This window comes from Arvicanthis niloticus, chromosome 2 (assembly GCF_011762505.2).
Source record: "Arvicanthis niloticus isolate mArvNil1 chromosome 2, mArvNil1.pat.X, whole genome shotgun sequence".
Lineage (NCBI taxonomy): Eukaryota > Metazoa > Chordata > Mammalia > Rodentia > Muridae > Arvicanthis > Arvicanthis niloticus.
The window spans coordinates 9,633,226-9,653,065 of NC_047659.1; positions in this window are offsets into that span (position 1 = coordinate 9,633,226).

Here is a 19,840-nt window from a genome sequence, read left to right on the forward strand (position 1 = left end):
CTTCTGTAAACAAGCTTGGTTGCCCCAACTACACAGAATGTATTTGATCACTCATAAGTGGAAGGTATGTCAGCAGGAAGTATGTCAGGATGTACTCGTGCCCCAGCTGGATGAGGGTGGGAGGTATGTAGCCTTGAGGGTTGTGACTTTATAAGCTCCTGTCTATTCAGCACCATACTCTGGGAATCCAAGGTATGGACCACTGGTCAGTGTCCAGCATCCCAGCCAATATTTAATAAAGCTTGCTTCAAATTTGGCTCAAAAATTATGGTAGTGGTCTTAGTCTCAGTCCATGGGATTAAGATTTTCTGAAGACTCCAGCAAGATCAGACCATCCATCAAAACTCTGGAAATCCAGGGCTGAAGGGTCACCTCAAGAGGTGCACATCTTGAGACAATCCAAGGCTCTGAGGTATGCTTTCCATTCATAAGTTATTGAATAAACTGCCATGCGGCATCTACAGAGGCCTCCCCTGGTTAGTCATAGTTTTCTGAGACATTTGGTTCTGTTGATATCCTGATCTGATATGGGGGGGGGGGGGTTGACAGATCCCAATACTCTCCCATCCAGGGCCAAACTAGAGACATTTCAGGACCCACCTGAGGTTCTTGGTCTGATTTGGGGTCTTGTTTGTCTTTGTAGAAGTTTTGTTGCAAACATGGGAGCCAAAACAGAAATGAATCAGACTCCGTTGAATGTATAAATGGTGGCCTCCACGTGTTTTGTTTCTGATTGGTCGGTCTCCTTTGAAAGTGTGAGTTGTCTGTGTTCTATGTTTATTTTGTTTTTTCTGTCTCTGTCTCTGCCCTGCCCCCTGCTAACCACCACAGCTAATGCTACTTGCCATAGATACTTTGATGGTCCAGGCTCAGAATTTATCTTTAAGCTGTACTGGATTCAATTTAGGAAGGATTCAAATATCCTTTGGATGTGGGTAATATTAGAATTGTTTTATGCTGTTCGACTTTATTGAAAACCTAGTTTTGGGGCTGGAGAGATGGCTCAGTGGTTAAGAGCACTGACTGCACTTCCAGAGGTTCTGAGTTCAATTTCCAGCAACCACATGGTGGCTCACAACCATCTGTAATGGGATCCGATGCACTCTTCTGGTGTGTCTGAGGACAGCTACACTTTACTCATATACATAAAATAAACAAATCAAATAAAAAAAAAAAAAAAAAAAAAAAAGAAAGAAAGAAAGAAAGAAAACCTAGTTCTGAAATTGAGTTTTGGCTCTCCTTTCTCTAGACCCAAGCATGCTTGTTTAAAAGTCTCATCTCAGCATCTCATTTCTATGTCAGGGGAGCTACCTGACTCTGAGGCAGGAAAAAGAGAGAAAAATCAAAATAGCCTTAAAAAATTAAGACTGTTAGCTTCACAGAGAAACCCGATTTTTTTTTTTTTTTTTTTTTGGTTTTTCGAGACAGGGTTTCTCTGTGTAGCCCTGGCTGTCCTGGAACTCACTCTGTAGACCAGGCTGGCCTCGAACTCAGAAACCCACCTGCCTCTGCCTCCCAAGTGCTGGGATTAAAGGAATGCGCCACCACCGCCCGGCAAGAAACCTGATCTTAAAAAACCAATCAAAGCAACAAAAAGAATCATTCAGGTGGTATTGGTTTTAAAGACATGGAGATGGTCGAGGCTGGCACTGTTTCTTTCACAGGGCTGTAGTTCCTAAAGAGAGTCTAGGAGAGGGACCCCAGCAGTTTTGGAGATTCCAGTGCCATGTGATGGCTACAAGGAACAGCAGCCTCAATGAAATGGAACTAGAAGATAGGCCATGTGTGCTGTGAAGGACAGAGCTGGAACCGGGAACTGAGCCTCTTGGGGAAGTCCAGAGAAGTCTGAGTAAACCCCAGAGCACTGAGTTGTCTGTGCTGTTGGAATTTGGTTTTGCCTTGTCCAGATGATGGTTGCATCCTGTTTCTTCCCCTCTTGAAGCAAAAAAGGGTACTTTATTATTGATATTGCAGAAACTCACAGTAGAGAGATTTTACACTTCCTTAAAAAGAACTTTTAGAGGTTTTTTTTTTTAATTAAAACAATTAAAAACTGGATATTTTCTTTAATATTTAAATTTATAAAGCTATGAAACATTTTAGGTTTATAAAATATATTATGATGTCTTTGTTAATATGTAATCTTAAAAAATAAATAAAAAGCTAAAAAAGTTAGGGCCATAGTCATGAGCATCAAACACTAACACTAACACAGAAACTAGGCTTTTCCTATCTTATGATACAGCAAGCCATTGACCTAAGCAGTCTGACAAAAGCCTACAGGATGTCTCTCCCTCCCTACAGTCTATGCAGGCTGACAGACTGACCGAAGAATGTATGTCTAGCCTCCTTGGCTTTTTCTATATTTTTTAGCTTTAGCTTTTTAAATAAACTGAGTCATACATGAAACTGTGGTGTTCTGTAATGGTGCACTTTGAAAGGGCCACTCTCTCTTTGGACTGTATATATGTTTTAAAGTTTCATTTTGATTCTAAATAAACTTCCCTTAAAAAATTGTGTGGTTTTTTTTTTTTTGTTTGTTTGTTTTTTTTTTTGCTAAACTTAACAGGAACAAAAATGCAAATCCTAAGTACTCAGTCACCTTACAAATGATCAAATTTCTTAATGTGCTCAGAACTACATGTGTGGTCATGCAGAATATTAATGTAATTAAGTATAGAAATGGGCTTCATTTAACCTCATGTATATGTTTGCAAGGTTAAGCCTAAAGCAAACAACTAAAAGCAAGTTTACTTAAAATCAGGTATACTTAATAGATGGTGTCTTAGGGTTTCTCATGTTTCATCAAAACAACATGACCAAAAAGCAAGTGGGGGAGGAAAGTGTTTATTTGGCTTAAACTTCCAGGTTGTAGTCCGTAGTCCAACATTGGAGAAAGTCAGGACAGGAATTCAAGAAGGGCAGGGAACTGGAGCAGGAGCTGATGTAGAGGCCACGGAGGGGTGCTGCTTACTGGCTTGCTTCCCCTGGCTTGCTCAGCCTGCTTTCTTATAGACCCTAAGACCACCAGCCCAGGGAGGGCACCACCCACTATGGGCTGGCCCCGCCCCCATGGATCACTAATTGAGAAAATGCCTAACAGCTGGATCTCATGGAGGTATTTCCTCAACTCAAACTCCTTTCTGTCTGATGGCTCCCTTGAGTCAAGTTGACACACAAAACCATCCAGTAGACATGTCTCTCAAAACTTCTCAGAGATCTGCCTAATATGTCATTTAAAATGTGGAAAAAGCTTCCTGTGATAAGTAGAAGTTCCAGATCCTAGAGGCAGGCCTAAGGTCTTTGTCTTAGTCAGGGACCCATTGCTGTGAAGAGACACCACGACCAAGGCAACTCTTATAAAGGAAACCATTTAATTGGGGCTGACTTACAGTTTCAGGACCCATTGTCATCATGGTGGGAAGCATGGCAGCATGCAGGCAGACATGGTGCTGATGAGGCAAGAGTTCTACATCTTGATCTGAATACAGCAGAAAGCAACTACATTTTTTTTTTTTTACACTGGGCACAGCTTGAGTATTTAAGATCTCAAAGCCCCACCCCCACAGTGACATTGTGTGGATTGTGGTGATGCTAAGCACAGGGCTAAACTGCCCATGCCTCATTTGCTGTCAGGGACCTGCACAGACTGTGGACACTATTAGCCACACTGCCCTACTCTGCCTACATCAAGATAGGCCAATTTCCCCAGGTTCCTCATACACAAGAACATCTCTCAGACCTTCGGTGTCTGGCAGTCCTTAGGCCTATGGTGTCCTGTGTAACAGCCGAAGACCTATGACCTTCCCCCAAGGAAGCCCAAGGCTGCAGCCACCTTGCTAGTCATTTTATATGTAAAAATCAGGCCTTGATTTTTCTAGGGGAACAAGAAACTTTCTTGTGCTGAGAAAGATGGACAGGCTTTCCTTGCTGACAGTTTTCATATTTAAGGATAAACAAATTTCAGATGTAATGTTGTACTATTCTTTTATTTAAAGGAACTTGCTTTGCAATGACGGCTCTTGAAAATAACTACTGATACCTATGACAAATGCGTAGATGGAAAGAAAAGGGTTTTCAAGTTTACCTAAGTTCTGAGGGTCTAAGAAAGTATTTTAAGGTATGCAAATGCAAATTGTGAATGAATAACAAAGCGATATAAGGTAATACAAATGCTTCCTGTTACTTCCCTCTCGGTGGTTTCCAAAAGGTCACAGTTTTAACATTAATCAGTGGAATTCTGACCAGCCAGTCTAGCCCTGGTAAAGCTCTGGCCACAGCACACTCACAAGCTCAAGGTTTTAAATGTCCTTTGGTTGTTGTCTAAGTTTAGACTTAAAGATGCCTCTCATTGCACTAAAATCAACTCTGCCCTGTCTGTTTATCCGGCCCTCTGGCTAGAGGGAAAAAAAAAATGTTCATGCTTTTTAATCCAGAGCCATAGCTTTTGCTATGACTCAAGGGTGTACATCTACTTTAGCTGTTTTACAGGCTCCTAGCTGCTTTTTCTATGATGTGAATTTCGGTACAGATTACAAACAGTGGTAATGCTAATATAACTAAGCGTTTTATCACTTTTTGTAAACTAAAAACATCATGTAGGCTTCAGGGAGTCCAGTAAGACTTGAATCACTTTTCACAGGTCAAACAGACTCAGGGTAAGTACAACTTAAAATTTCCACCTGCGCATTCCTGAGGCTGAAGCTGAGATCTCTCCTCCCCCCCTCCCCAGCCCCAAACTACCAAGACCATGTGCCTAGAAGTTCCAAATATAAGATTTCCTTTAAGTTCTTAAGCTTTAACTTTCATCTCTAGTCTCTGTCACAGCAGATTTCCACTTAGCTGACGGATGCCATCCAGGAGTCAACTGCAGACGACAAACTGCCTCAGATGGATGTGAGCCATGGACTTGATAAAAGCTGATGTGAACCAGTCCAGCTGATGTCTCTTCAGCTGGTTCAGTGAACCAGATGCTTCTGATAAATGCTTGTTGCCTGCATCCCCTCCTGGCCTTTGACTGACATTCCAGTCTTTCTGGGCCCTGAGGATAATGTTCTAATTTCAGCAGGAAACAGTTACAGAAGCGAGTAAATTGCTCCTCATCCTCAACAAAAGGCTGCAAAGTTAGGTCAAAGGAGACAAAGTGGTTACAGAGGGTGCCTACTGGCATCCCAGGAGAGGTATCAAACAGACCAAGATCTATCAACAGGTAGATTCACTACCTGTTCTACAATGTGATAGGGGACTCCAGATGCTCTACGTAGAACAAAGAGACTATTGTGTGGCTCTAAGAGAAGATTGTTGCTTTTATACAAACCACTCAGGAATCATTAGAGATTATCCAGCTATGCTCAAAAAAAAAAAAAAAAATGCAAAAAGAGACGACCTGAGGTGAAATAAATGACTGATCCCGTTCTTATTTTCGGGTTCCACCTAGATAGTAACCCTGATGTCAACCATTGCACAGCCTTTGACCCTTCTGATCCTGCTAATTAGTGTTGGCCCTTGTATCATTAATACCTTAGCCAAGATATGTAAATTCCCATCTTGGTAAAATTTATCTGATGGCTATTAGATCCAATATAAACAGGTACCCACCAGCCAAGGGTTTGCTTCAGGACACAAATCAAGGGTGGAATGTGAGGTATACAGTTGTGTTTTAAGTTTATATTATTGTGCTTAAGAGACCTTTAAAGCATCCAGGAAGTGGTGGTGTACACCTTTAATTCCAATACTCATGAGGCAGAGGCAGTTGGATCTTTATAAGTTCAAGACCAGCCTGATCTACAGAGCTAGTTCTAGGACAGACAAGGCTACACAAAGAAACCCTGTCTTGAACCTCCTCTCCCCCCCCCCCCAAAAAAAGAGAGAGAGAAATCTATAAAACAAAAATACCTGTAACCTGTAAGCCCCAGTTGCCCAAGAGCAGATAACTTTCTGGAATGCTGAGGCAGTCATTCGTGAACGAGCCACACGGTTTTGCATCTGTAAACAAACTTGGTTGCTCCAACTACACAGGATTTGCTCCATCTCATGCACACTTAGGCAGGAAGTATGTCAGGTTGTATGCTTGCCTTTGATGGACACAGGTGGAAGTGTGTATCCTTGTGGGTTGTGCCTTTATAAATCCCTGACTAATGTCTATTCAGCACCATACTCTGGGAATCCTGGGTATGGACCACTGGTCAGGGTCCATTATCCTGGTGACTATTTAATAAAACTTGCTTCAAATTTGGCTCAAAAATTGTGATAGTGGTCTCATTCTCATCCAGTGGGATCGGAAGCCTGGAATTTACTATGTAGACCAGGCTGGACTTGAACTCACAGAGATCTACCCATCACTACTTCTTGAGTGCTGAGATTAAAGGCGTGCCTGGCCTGCCACCTGTTTTGGTAAATTAAGTTTTATGGGAACATAGGCATGCATTCACTTAGGAAAGTAGTTGATTTATAATAACAGAGTTGAGCAACTATAACTTGAGAGAATTTACCACAAAGCCTGAAGTGTAAACCCAGATTAGTATATGGCTTCTGATGTGGTGAGAATTATCCAGGTATCACTAAGAACCTAGACTAGACTCCAGGAGATACAGTGGTAACGCTGGATGGTATGGTATAGACACACCCTGCTTTAGAGTAATCCTGATTCCTGACGGCTAAGGACCTGGCTAGACCAGCAGACTCACTCTTGGATGGACTCCAGATCCCACTCCAGAGTGGGCTGCCTCTCAGGAGTTCCTGCTCAACAGGTGAGATCTGGGTTTTTCAGGGCAGGCTCTGTTCTTTCTTAACACTGTTTAAAGATAAATACAAGCTGACAGTTGCCGGCCCCACCTCAGAAGCCATAGGCACTGATTCCTTCCAGCAGTTGCAGGAAGTAGGTGCTGATATAGCTCCCACTATGCAGCTGAGGACACTAAATGATCAGAGGTCAAACAACCTGTGTAAAGCCACAGAGCAGCCTGGCTCCCAGGGCAGCCCGTGCCTTTAGCTACTTTTTTTTTCTAGGCACATGCTCTTACTGTTGACCTGTACCCTTGAGGTAGAAACTTTTGGGTTTTTTTTGGAAAGTCACTTAGGTCAAATGATGTTTTGCTGGGACACACAGGTAAAAGGATGTTTTGTTAAAGTTGGCACGTGAAAAACTGTTTGTTTTTGAAGTAGACACAGATAAAAGGATGTTTTGCTAAAGCAAACGTGTGTAAGGACTCATAATGTTAAGAAGGAGCATAAATATAACCCGACAGTGGACAACAACAAATGGTGTTGGTCCGCCTTACCGTTCCTTATCAGTCACTGTTCATAGAGAGAAACTCATCAAAAACTTTCTGGTGGTGTTCTGGCAGCTTCTTGCCACTTCCACAGACTCAGGCTGATTGGCAGAGTGAAGTGGAAACTCTGCGGAGACCTGGCTGTTTCTGCTAGGTCATGCCACCAGTGCGGATTTGTATTTGCTATCCTGACACTACTGAACTGAACTGAACTGCTGGCATATATCCTGACAATGCAGATTGGATTTGCTCTGAAGATCTATTTCTAAACAGGTCCACTTTCCCCATATGCTAATAACCTTTCTTTCTTACTACCTTTAGTGGGTGGTGGGCTAGAAGGGAGGTTAACGCATTTAAGAACCCTTATTAAAAGTAGGTTTTAAAAACCCTAAGCCTACACATCCTTAGCCCTTTTTGTTGTTTAACTTCTTTTTCTGAGTAAGTTAAGTCACCCTGGCTAGCTCTGAATTCACCCTGTCACCCAGGAAAACTTTGAACGTAACATCTTGCTGTTCTAGCTTCCCAGGTAACTGAGTTTACAGGCCTGCATCCCCAGGCCAGGTTTAGTTACTTTTTTTTTTGTTGTTGTTAGCTCACAACTTACCTTGACCTATGAGACTTGAGTCATGTGGAAATGAGTTAAGTCTGTCCTTGGGGAACGTCTAGATCAAGAAAGCTCCACTGTTCATGACTGCATTGTACTTCTCTTAACAGAGAAGAGAAGCCAGGCTGTAGTGGTGCACACCTTTAATTCCAGCACTCAGGAGGGATTAGATCTCGGAGTTTAAGGCCAGTCTGGTCTACAGAGTGAGTTCCAGGATAGCCAGGGCTACACAGAGAAACCCTGTCTTGAAAAACAGAGAGAGAAGTCGGGGTGGGGAGGAAGGGAAGAGGAAGGAGAGAAGGAAGGAAGGAGGGAGGGAGAGAGGGAGAGAGAGAGGAAAAGAGAAAGAATGGGTTATCTGGATTGTCAGTGCAGTACCGTGATGGCTATATTAGAGGCAGAACTCTCCTTTGTATTGGGAATAATTTAAAATGGGGATATGGCTCAATGTTAGAGCACTTGCTAGCATGCAAGCCCCAAGTTCTCTCCCTAGCACCACATACACACACAAATTGTAGTGGTTTAAGGACATTTTGTTTTGTTGTTTTTCAAGACAGGGTTTCTCTGTGTAGTCCTGGCTGTGTCTATAGACCAGGCTGGTCTTGAAGTCACAGAGATCTGCCTGCCTCTACCTCCTGAGTGCTGGGAATAAAAAAAAAAAAAAAAAAAAAAAAAAAAAAAAAACCAAAAACTATGGTGGTGGCACATGCCTTTAATCCCAGCACTCGAGAAGCAGAGGCAGGCAGATCTCTGTGAGTTCAAGGCCAGCCTGGTCTACAGAGTAAGTTCCAGGACAGCCAGAGTTACACAGAGAAACCATGTCTCAAAAAAACCCAAAACAACAACAACAACAAAAAAAACTGCTTTGTTAATCTACCCACATAGTATTGGCCTAGGCAATCCAGGATGCATACATAGGAAGAACCTAGGCTGGGCTTCAGGCCTGGCCCCACCTCTTACTGTGTCTCATACCTTTTGGAGTCTCAGTTTCATTAACCCTAATGGAGACTCTAGTTTCAGGTGCTTTGAAAGGGGAGGGTGTCCATATGTTCAGGGCTTGGCTACATGAAAGCAGTTCCTTGGGACCATGAGGCAAACACAAAGTATAAAGGGAAGTAGAAATGCTGATTCCCTGCCTGCAGTCACTTCAAGCATCTCTGGAGCCTGGTACTCGAGAGGCAGAAACCGGAAGCTCACAAGTTCTAAGCCTGAGCTACAGAGCAAGGCCCTGCCTCAAACAAAACACAGTTCTTTGGCTCCTTCTGGATCTAGAGTCTTCAAGATTCCCCCCAGTTCTGGCTGTGAGGTCCTGGGAGAGACACGTGGGAAGGCTCTGGCTTTGGTTGAAAAGCTAAGAATGGTTCAATGGTAGAGGGACAGTTCTTGCTTAGAATGCCGGAAGCCCTGATCTGGAGTCCCAACAGCACATTAACCAGACATGGTGATACATGCTTGTAATTCAGACACTTGGGGAGGTGGACTCCAGAAAACCAGAAGCTCAACATTATCCTAAGGTACATCTCCCGATACATAAAACCCTGTATTTAAAGGAAAAAAAAAAAAAAAAAAAAAAAGGCTGGTGGGTCTCTGTGAGTTTGAGGCCAGCCTGGTTTATAGAATGAGTTCCAGAACAGCCATGGCTACAAAGAGAAACCCTGACTTTAAAAAAGGGGGTGCGGGGCAGGGGAGGCTTTTGGAGCATACATCTTTGTGGTAGCATAGTACCAGCACTGGGGAAGCAGAATCAGGCAGATGGATCTCTGAGTTCACAGTCAGTCTGGTCTTCAGATGGAGTTCCAGGAAAACCAGTGCTACACAGAGAAACCCTGTCTCAAAAACAAAACAACAACAAAAAAACCCAAACAAACAAACAAACAAAGGCTTTGATTGATTGAGCATGCCTAGTAAAAAGGTCCGAGGATGGAGGCATCCCAACCAAGAACACAGGTTTGTATAAGTGTATGGACAGTCAGGGAAGCTGGCTGGCTGGCTGGCTGGCTGCCTGGCTGCCTGGCTGTTGGCTGCCTGGCTGCCTGGCTGGCTATACCAATCGGGGAATGGCAAGAGCAAGTTTCCCCACCCCAGAAGGCTTGCCTGTCTGAATCTCTGTAATTGCCTGCAGCCTGCCTGCATGATCACGTGTGGCCAAGAACTAGTCTTCAACTTCAGCCTGTCCTTTAATGAGCTGTGCCCTGAGAAAAGATAGTCTGGTTTCTCCATGCCTCCACTTCCTCCTCAAAATACCTTCTCTACACAAGGCTGATGTAGGAGTTAGCAAGTCGCTGCTGGTAGACTGAGTCACAGGGCTCCTGGAAGCTGACGCACACAGGCTCTCCTATAAGAGGTCCCTTTACCTTGTAGCAAACGACCCCAAGACTCGGGGCTTTAAACTTTTTTCACTCTGGATTTATTTTTTAATAGACTTACTCATGAGGAGTGTTTTGTATGCATTTCACAATGCTTGTACCTAATGCTATTGAAGAAGAGAGCTCTTGAACCGGAGTTGTGAGCCACCAAGTGAATGCAAGGCGCCAAGCCCAGTCCTCTGTAAGAACAAGGAGTGTTCATACCCATGAGCCATCTCTCCAGCCCCATGGTGAGTGCACTCCCTGCTGGAAAGGATAGACTGAGTTCAACCCAACTCTTTGGCTGAAAATGATGGAATCAACCTGGCATGGACACTTGCAAAGGGGGAAGTGGCCTCTACCTGGCCTGTCCCAGAGGCTGCATTGAATTTTTCTGCCTCTTTCCTAATGCAGGGCCTTTTCTGCTTGGCTTTACTTTTTTCTTTCTTTCTTTCTTCCTTTTTGTTTGTTTGTTTGTTTGGCTGGTTAGTTGGTTGCTTGTTTATTTGCTTGCTTTTTGAGACAACATTTCTACAGGTAGCCTTGGCTGTCCTAGAACTCACTCTGTAGACCAGGTTAGCCTCAAACTCAAGCGATCCACCTGCCTCTGCCTCCTGAGTGCTGGGATTATGGGATTAAGGGCATGCACAAAGGCTTTTGCTATTTCTTTTTCCCCCTCAATTTCCTAGCTCCTAGCCGTCCTGAGCCCACCTTAGACAGACATACTTCCTCCAAGGAGCCTTTCACAGCCGGTGTTTTCCTCCCTCAGGTGTTTATGGCACCGTATTCACAGGTACATGCATGTAATCACTTTAAATGTCTGCTCTGCTATAGGAACTCAATACCGTGACCATTGGAAGCTAGATAACTCTGTGTTGAGGGGTGTCCTATATGGTTTCACTTTTGTTTTTTTGTATTTATTTATTTGTGTGTGTGTGTGTGTGTGTGTGTGTAGCTGCATATATGCCATGATGTGCTGTGGAGGCGGAGGACAACCTGTGGGAGTTGGTTCTCTCCTTCTAGTATGTGAGTTCTGGGATCAAACTTAGGTCATCAAGTTTGGCAGCCAGCATCTTAACACAAACATCTCCTCCTCTTAAGACACGTGTCTTAGTCATAGCTATTGCTCATTGATTGCACGCCACAGACCTGGACCATTTGATACACCTCTCATTGTAGTGTTGACTAAATTGAGAGCCAACAACATCATCCTAACATGGTTTGGGCTCCATACCACTGGAGTAGCAGATACCAAAGCCAAGACTCACTAACCAATGGCGTGTAGTTATAGTAGCAGAGCCAGGAGTCCACCCCAGGTGTGTTTGCTGCAGCCTCCCTCTGTGAGTCAACCTCCCGTGAGAGCAGACAACACGAGCATGAATCACAGTTCCTTACTTGCAGCCTGGACCTTGGACCTGTGACAGAAGCATCAAGAGCCTCACCCCGTGAGGCCCAGACACACCTGAGTGAGGGGACCTTGAGCAATCGACCAGCTGGGACACAGGAGCTCTCAGGTTAACACCTGCCCTAGGGCTCAGACAGATTTCACTGAGATCGATGGAGGAGATGATGCCCTAGAGCCCAGAGCCCAGAGCCCGGCCAGGAGGGCAAGAAACGGGAAGAGATGAGAATAATGCAGACTTCTGGGAAGTCAGAGCAGAGTTCTCCAGGGTGTGCTAGCTCCTTCTCTCTCAGAATTTCAGTTGTCTGCAGTTCAAGGCTACTCAGATAACAGCAGAGGCACCGATAAGGGCTTCCTCGTCTGCCCCTGTAGGTGGAGGCTGGAACTGGCTTCTCAAGGTCAGAAATAAGCCCTTGCCTGACAGTCATTCAATAGATTCTGCTGAACAGAAGCCGGGATTTCGAGCTTCAATGTGAAGTCCTCCATTTTAAACGTATTGATTGCCAAACACTTCCAAAACGCCTACAAGTCAAACAAGCAGCACTGGGCTGGCTCCACCTACGGAGGTCAATTTTACTGGGCTGGCTCCCACCCACGGAGGTCAGCTTTCAGGTTCTAAACTCAACACTCTCTGGCCAGTGACTAACTCCCAGAAGAAGGCATTTGGAGGTAGTGGCTGACCTTCAGGAGGTTGTAGTGCCAGATCCCCTTTCCTCTTCGGATCTTACTTCCTCTCCTCAATAGAGTGGCTCTCCTCTGGGCTGGCTTTGGCCCAGGCTAGCCTGACTCACCTTGGGGACCTAGTCTCTGCTTTGTCCTCTTGAGTCAGGGTGGAAAAGCAGCAGTGATACCCGCCTTCTTGTCAGAAATCAAGTACAAAGAGAGACTGACTGCATGCCACAGGGGACCCCATCTAGGCTGAGGTTAGGGAGGACCTCCAGTCGGGTAACAACATGGTTCTGTGCGTGTGTGCGTAGGTACATGACTTCATGTCTTCCTCTATTCTTAGCCATTTCCTCCTATCCGTGCCTCTGCCTGACCTCCTCGTCCAGCACTGGGTTACAGCACGAGCAGCTTTTTCTATATCCTCAGATATTTTGTATCAATTTAATTTTACACGTAATATTGCGTGTGTTTACGTGCATGCCCCACAGTATATGTAGAGGTCTAAAGGCAGCTTTTTCTTTTTCTTTTTTTTGGTTTTTTTTTTTCAAGACAGGGTTTCTCTATGTAGCCCTGGCTGTCCTGGAACTCACTTTGTAGACCAGGCTGGTCTCGAACTCAGAAATCCGCCTGCCTCTGCCTCCCAAGTGCTGGGATTAAAGGTGTGCGCCACCACTGCCTGGCTAAAGGCAGCTTTTTATTCCCTCCTTTAAACCTCTTAAGATAGGGGGCTGGAGAGATGGTTCAGTGGTTAAGATCACTGACTGCTCTTCCCGAGGTCCTGAGTTCAATTCCCAGCAACCACATGGTGGCTCACAACTATCTGTAATGGAATCTGATGCCCTCCTCTGGTGTGTCTGAAGACAGCTATAGTGTACTCATACAAATAAAATAAAACAAATCTTAAAAAAAAAGATAAGATCTCTCTTATTTTTTCTTTCTTTCCTCCCTTTTAAAGATTTTGCTTATTTTAATGCATAGGAGTGTTTTGCTTTGCATGCTTGACTCACATGTGTGCAGTGCCCATGGATGCCACAACAGGGAGTTAGGTCCTTGGAACTTGGGATAAATGTAATTGTGAGTCTCCATACAGGAAGGACACTCTGCTCCTCTGGAAGAGCCGCTAATGCTCTTAGCCACGGACTCATCTCTTTGGCCTCTTCTCTTGATTCTGCTGATTCTGCTGTTGGGCAAACTCCAAGCTAGCTGTCCTAAAAGCTCCCAGTCATTCCCCTGCCTTTGCATCCATCTCACTGGGCATTACAGATTGCAGTTAGTACAGCTGGCTTTTTGTGGGTTCCAAGGATTGAGCTTGGGTTGTCAGGCTTTGATTCCAAGCACTTTTACCTACTGAACCATCTCACAAGCCTCATTGCCTGGCTTTTACTGTGAATGCTGTAAGCATTCTCACCAGCCCGTTTTGTATATCTGCTGTGTATGTTATTGTTATTGGTTTTTTTTTTTTTTTTTTTTTTTTTTGGTTTTTCGAGACAGGGTTTCTTTGTGTAGCCCTGGCTGTCCTGGAACTCACTCTGTAGACCAGGCTGCCTCGAACTCAGAAATCTGCCTGCCTCTGCATCCCAAGTGCTGGAATTAAAGGTGTGTGCCACCACTGCCCGGCTGTGTTATTGTTCTTGAGATGGGGTCTCTTATATTCCAGTGTGGCTCAGACTCCCATGCACTGAGGGTGACTTTGAACTTCTGACCCTTCTCTTCCACCTCCTGCGTGCTAGGAAACATGTACGCAGGCATGCCCAGTTTATGTGATAGTGGGTTTTGGAACCCAGCACCTCATGCCTGCTGGGTTCCAAACTGAACTACATCCCTAACACACACTCTCTCTCCTCTTTCTCTCTGCATGTGTGTGAGCATGTGTGTGTGTATGGGGGGGTGTATTGTTGTTATTTTGTTTGTTTTTTTCAGATAGGGTCTTACTGTGTAGCCCAGGCTAGCCTCAAACTTACTATGTAAATCAGACTGGTGTCAAACTCAAAGAGACCCTGTTGCCTCTCCAGTACTGAGATTAAAGGTGTGGGCCACTATGCCTAGTCTCCAAGTCACATTTATTTGTTTATTCCCCCTGTGTCCAGATGTCACAGTGCTTGTAGGCAGAAGACCACTCCTGGGAGTCACGCCTCTCCATTCGCCTTGTGGATCCCAGGATGGAGCTCCGGTCAGCAGGCTCGGTAGCAGTCGCCTTTCTCTGCTGACCATCCCACATCAACCTGGTTTCGAAAATTACAGTTAGTTAGTTCTTGTTCGTGATTTTGTTTTCGTTTGTTTTTCCAGCAGGGTTTCTCTGTGTAGCCTTGGCTGTCCTGGAACTTACTCTGTAGACCAGGCTGGCCTCAACTCAGAAATCCACCTGCCTCTGCCTCCCAAGTGCTGGGATTAAAGGCATGTGCCACCACCGGCCAGCATCTTCTTTCTTTTTAAAGATTTTCCTTAAAATTTTATCATATTTGTCTGGGCATGGTGGTGCATGCCTTTAATCCCAGTGTAAAGCCCAATCGAAGAGGACCCCACGATCCCTGGAGAACTGTAGACGCACCCCAAATCACTCACGAGAAACACGGCTTGATACAATAGCAAGAGGTTTACTCAAAACTAGCATGCTAGGGCATCCTTCACTAACCCACTCAGGGGTAGAGGAAATCTGCATCCAGCAACAGATTTTTACAGCTTTTAAGGGGAGAATCTACAAACCAGGTGGGGGTGGAGTAAGGGAAGTGGGAAGGAGGGGGATCAGGTCACTATGTCATCAATACATTTGATCTCAAATTCTTAAGATGAATGATGAGTTATTTTATAATTGGCTATTTCAGACTAGCTTCACACTATTTATCATGAGCTCTGGTTCAAAGGGGTCAGGCTTATCTCAAACTTTTAGCATCCTAGCACCAATAATCTCAGGGCTTGTTTAGTTAGGGCCATCTGTTCGAATGGTCAGCTAATTTCCTGGGACTGAGGCACCACAGTGTTTGACTTACAGGCTTTATGTCTTTGCTTTAAGGGTAGGGTTCAGGGGGTCAACTTAAATTTTCCTATCTTTCACCAGCAGTTAGGAGACAGAGCAGGCAGATCCATTTTATTTCTCCTTTGTGGAGATCAGAAGACACCTTGTGTGAGAATCAGTTCTCTCCTTCATGAGGAACAGTATCTGTGCGTAGCTCAGGCTGGCTCCAAATGCACGATCCCTCCTTTGCCCCCTTCTGGCTATTATTAGTGCCTGTGCAGCCCACGGTACTCCTAGAAGTGGAATTCTGGCTCTGTCTCAGAGAGCCAATTCTTCCACATTCTTAGTCCCCACAATTGGAAGAGGTTGCCCAGCTGTCCTTCAGTGGGGAGGATGTGACTGAAGTCAAGGGCAGAACTCGCAGACCTTCTCTTCCTGCTTGCTTTGATCACTGAGGTCAGCATAGCTAAGCAACACTCCCATTAGCTCTGCTCTAGGCACGGTCACCATGGTAACAATTGCAGAAGTGGCTCTTCAGGAACTCAGAAGCTTGTTTATCCACCTCAAATTAGCTGTTAGGGCTTCACTGTTAGTTGTCTGACAGATGACCTTTCACCTTCAGAGGACTTGTTCTAGTCAGGGTTTGTATTCCTGCACAAACACCAGGACCAAGAAGCAAGTTGGGGAGGAAAGGGTTTATTCAGCTCACACTTCCACATTGCTGTTCATCACCAAATGAAGTCAGGACAGGAACTCACACAGGGCAGGAAACAGGAGCTTATGCAGAGGCCATGGAGGGGTCCTGCTTACTGGCTCGCTGAAGCTGGAACATGGTCCCCTTATTCTATCACCAGCTTTTTGTTTTCCAGCTCCCTCACTGTCTAAGCCTGGCTGTCTTGGAACTTGCTCTGTAGACTGACCTTGACCTCAGAGATCTGACTCGGCTAATTAAAGTGCTTTCTGGGAAAGCCTGGTAGCCTGAGCTGGACCCTCGGAATCCATATAAATGTAGAAGAGAACTGACTTCACAAATTTGTCCTTTGATTTCTGCACCAATGTCACAGCATGGTGTCTCACAACAAGCATACAGAGGGAAGGAAGGAAGGGAGGGAGGGAAGGAAGGAGGGAAGGAGGGAGGGAGGGAGGGAGGAAGGAAGCCTATGAAATTACACCTGCAGTTCCAGGTATGTGGGAAGCTGGGAAGAATTACTAGAGCCTGGAGTTTGAGGCTAGCCTGGGCAACATAGGAAGTCTGAGTTTCCTGGATCCATCAGTCGTCAGCAGCTGGAGAATCCCACCCTAAGAGCCTGTAATCCAGAATTCACGTGAAAATCTCATTATGGTGTCCACTGGCACTAGCTGATTTGCAGTTCAGATGTAGGAGCTCTTGTTTTAGGATCATCTTGATGCACATGACCAGTTCCTGCCTCAGAATCAGGTATGGGTGGGGGACGTGAGGTGTTGCTGATTAACCAAATCACACACCTTGTGCATGATTCTTCTTCCCTTCCAGGGGTGAACTGCTGCCCCCTGTGGCCACAGCTGACTGTATGAGGACTCAGGGTCCAAACTCAGTCAGTTGGAATATGGAACTGGATCCAGAGGCCTACCGGGTCTTTGCCACCGTTAGAACTTTCTGGTACCTCACAGGCCAATGGGTAAAAGATTCTGAACAGCCCATTACCAAGGGACGGTCCAGGGAGAAGCCACACTGGGAGAGGCCACTAGGCAGGCCTAGCTTCTTGAACATCTCCACCCAGGCCTGGGATCCCCAGCCCTCCTTTGGGAACAGTCGTTTTTCTGACTACTCCTCTTGGTTTTGTGGAAACTCACTTAGATCAATACTACTGCTTGGAACAGGAGTTATTTATCTTGTTGCTGTGACCACAGCATGTCTGACAAGAAGCCACTTACCAGGAAGGGATTGTTTTGGCTTACACTTTGAGAAGTCAGTCCATCCTGGAGGGCAAGGCCAGTGGGAGAGGGAAGTTCTCAGCTTCTTCACAGCTTGTAGAGCAGGAAGACAAGAGAGCAAGGCGTGCTGCAGTGTCCGTGCTGCAGTGACCGGCTTCCTCCCCTTTCTTCCCTTCAGTCCCCCAGTGTGTAAGAGGACCCCAGGCCTCTCAGTTGAACCTCTCTGGAGCTAGTCTAATGGGCACACTTTTAGGTAATTCCGGACACAGACACATCTACGGAAACCACCACTTAGCACGAGCTCCTCCCTACGTTTGCAGCTCATTTCAAGCCTGTGTCCTCATCTGTAAATGGCGACACTCTCTGTTGGTAACAGGCTAGGCCAGCCCCTACTTAAACCTCTCCTCGTATAACAAAATATTTTTTAAAAAGATTTATTTGCCGGGCGGTGGGGGCACACACCTTTGATCCCAGCACTTGGGAGGCAGAGGCAGGCGGATTTCTGAGTTCGAGGCCAGCCTGGTCTACAGAGTGAGTTTCAGAACAGCCAGGACTACACAGAGAAACCCTGTCTTGAACCCCCTCCCCCCCAAAAAAGTTGGTTTTTTTAAAATTATGTGTGGGGTTGTGCACACACACATGCAAACACAAACAAGTACATTTTGCATGGGATAGTACCCTCAGAGGCCAGTTAGGTTTTTGGTTTTTCAAAACAGGCTTTCTCTGTGTAGCTGTGTCCTGGAACTAACTCCCTCTGTGGACCAGGCTGGCCTCAAACTAATTTGGGGAGGCACCAAAATACCTAGGAAGCTTTATTTATAAATGTGTTGTTTTTATTTAATTTAAAATATTTTATTGGTGTGTATGTGTGTCTGCCACCTGTGTGCTGTGGACATTAGAGGAAGTCTTAGGACCCCTGGAGCCAGAGTTACAGTTGGCAGTGAAGTACCTGATACCGGTGCTGGGGACCAAACTCGAGTCCCCTGGAAAAGCAGCCTTCACAGCTGATCCATCTCTCCACCCCCTTATTTATTATTATTTTAAATGCCTGATCATAGCTAACAGGCTGAAAGTGATGCCTTGGGATGCCTTTTGGATTGCCTAGGACCTTGTATAGAAGCTGGGGTCATTAGAAAGGCCTGGTGGGGCCTAGTTATCTGTATTTATTTGTTTTTATGTAGTTTTGTTGAAGTTTAACTGACATATAATAGAGCCCATATGTGTAGTAATTTGTTGACTCTGAGATACACCTGGGAGATCTGTCTATGAAGAAGGGAACAAGCGGTCATGTAACTCTCCCATGATCCCCAAGTTCTCCGTGCTCTTCTGTAGCTCTGCCCACTCTCCGTCATTCTCCATCCTTATTCCTAAGCAACCTTTCTCACGTCCAAGTGTGAGGACCAGAGACGAGATCCCTGGGACCCACGGAAAGCCAGGCAGGGCTGTTCCTAGCATCCGGAATTCCAGCATTCCATGGTGAGAAGCCAGGGAATCCCAGGGGCCACCTAGCCTGTCACATGCCTGCCGTAGTGAACACAGACAGCGAAGCTGTGATCTGACTGCCACAAGCCTTGGCACACTGATGCTCACACCTCTGCACAGGTACACAAACACAAAGAGGTTTTTGTTTTTTAGACAAAATTAGCCAGACATGGTAGTGCATCCCCAGAGTCCCAGCACTCCTCAGACAGGGGCAGGTATATTACCACAAGTTCAAAGCTAATCCTGGTTTACATAGTGATCTCTGAGATCTACCACCAGTCAAATATACACAGGGAGAACTCAAAATAAATAAACTGGCTGTGGTGATGCACATCTTTACTCTCAGGTCCACAGGCAGATGCAGGGAAAGCTCTGAGTTCAAAGCCAGCCTGGTCTATGCAGTGAAAGTTTACCTATAAACAAACAAATGAACGAACAAACGAATGAATGAATGAATGGATGAATGAATACAGGTTCTTTTGACTCAGCAGCTTCATTCTAGAATTTTTTTTTCCAAAAAAAAAAAAAAAAAAAAAAAAAAAAAAAAAAAAAAAGCAAGCCAGAGCTGTGAACTGTGTGTCCCAAGGTCTTTAGTCTTGGGGTTGGGCTGAAGGGAGGGGCTGCAGGCCCGCTTGGCTGGCTGGCCGCGGATTCGAGAACCATCCCCTGGACTCTGTGTTCCAGAGCCCTTTGGTCTCTGAGCACAAGCCTTGGTGGAAAAGCCCAACAGGACTAAAGTCACAGGAGGGCTGGATTTCAGCCTGTGCCCAGCAGGGTGGACAGAGCTTAGAGTAAGGCAGGTGTCACCTGCTGCCTCCTCGGGAGTCCAGGTCACTTGGAGCCTGCTTGGGGTAGGAGAGCTCCAAGTGGCTGAAACCAGCCACCACCTGTACAGACAGAGAACCTGGCCCCAGCTGACACCACTTCCTGGAACACAGTGAGCTAGCCCTTTGGTCTCTAAGCATCAATAGTTTTCTCTGAGCCTCAGAATTGTCGGGCTGGAGCTGAGTGTGGGTGTGGAGCGTGAGACCCTGGAGACCTCATCTCTGAATTAGACCCTGACCCGCTGTATCCCTTAGGGGAAGCCTCTTTCCCGCTTCTTGGTCCCCACTTCCCGAGGCAGTCAGATTTGAAAGTAGATTGGTCTACATTGCTTCTCAGCCAGAGGGCTGAGATGTGGGAGCAAAGCAGGCCTGAGTCCCG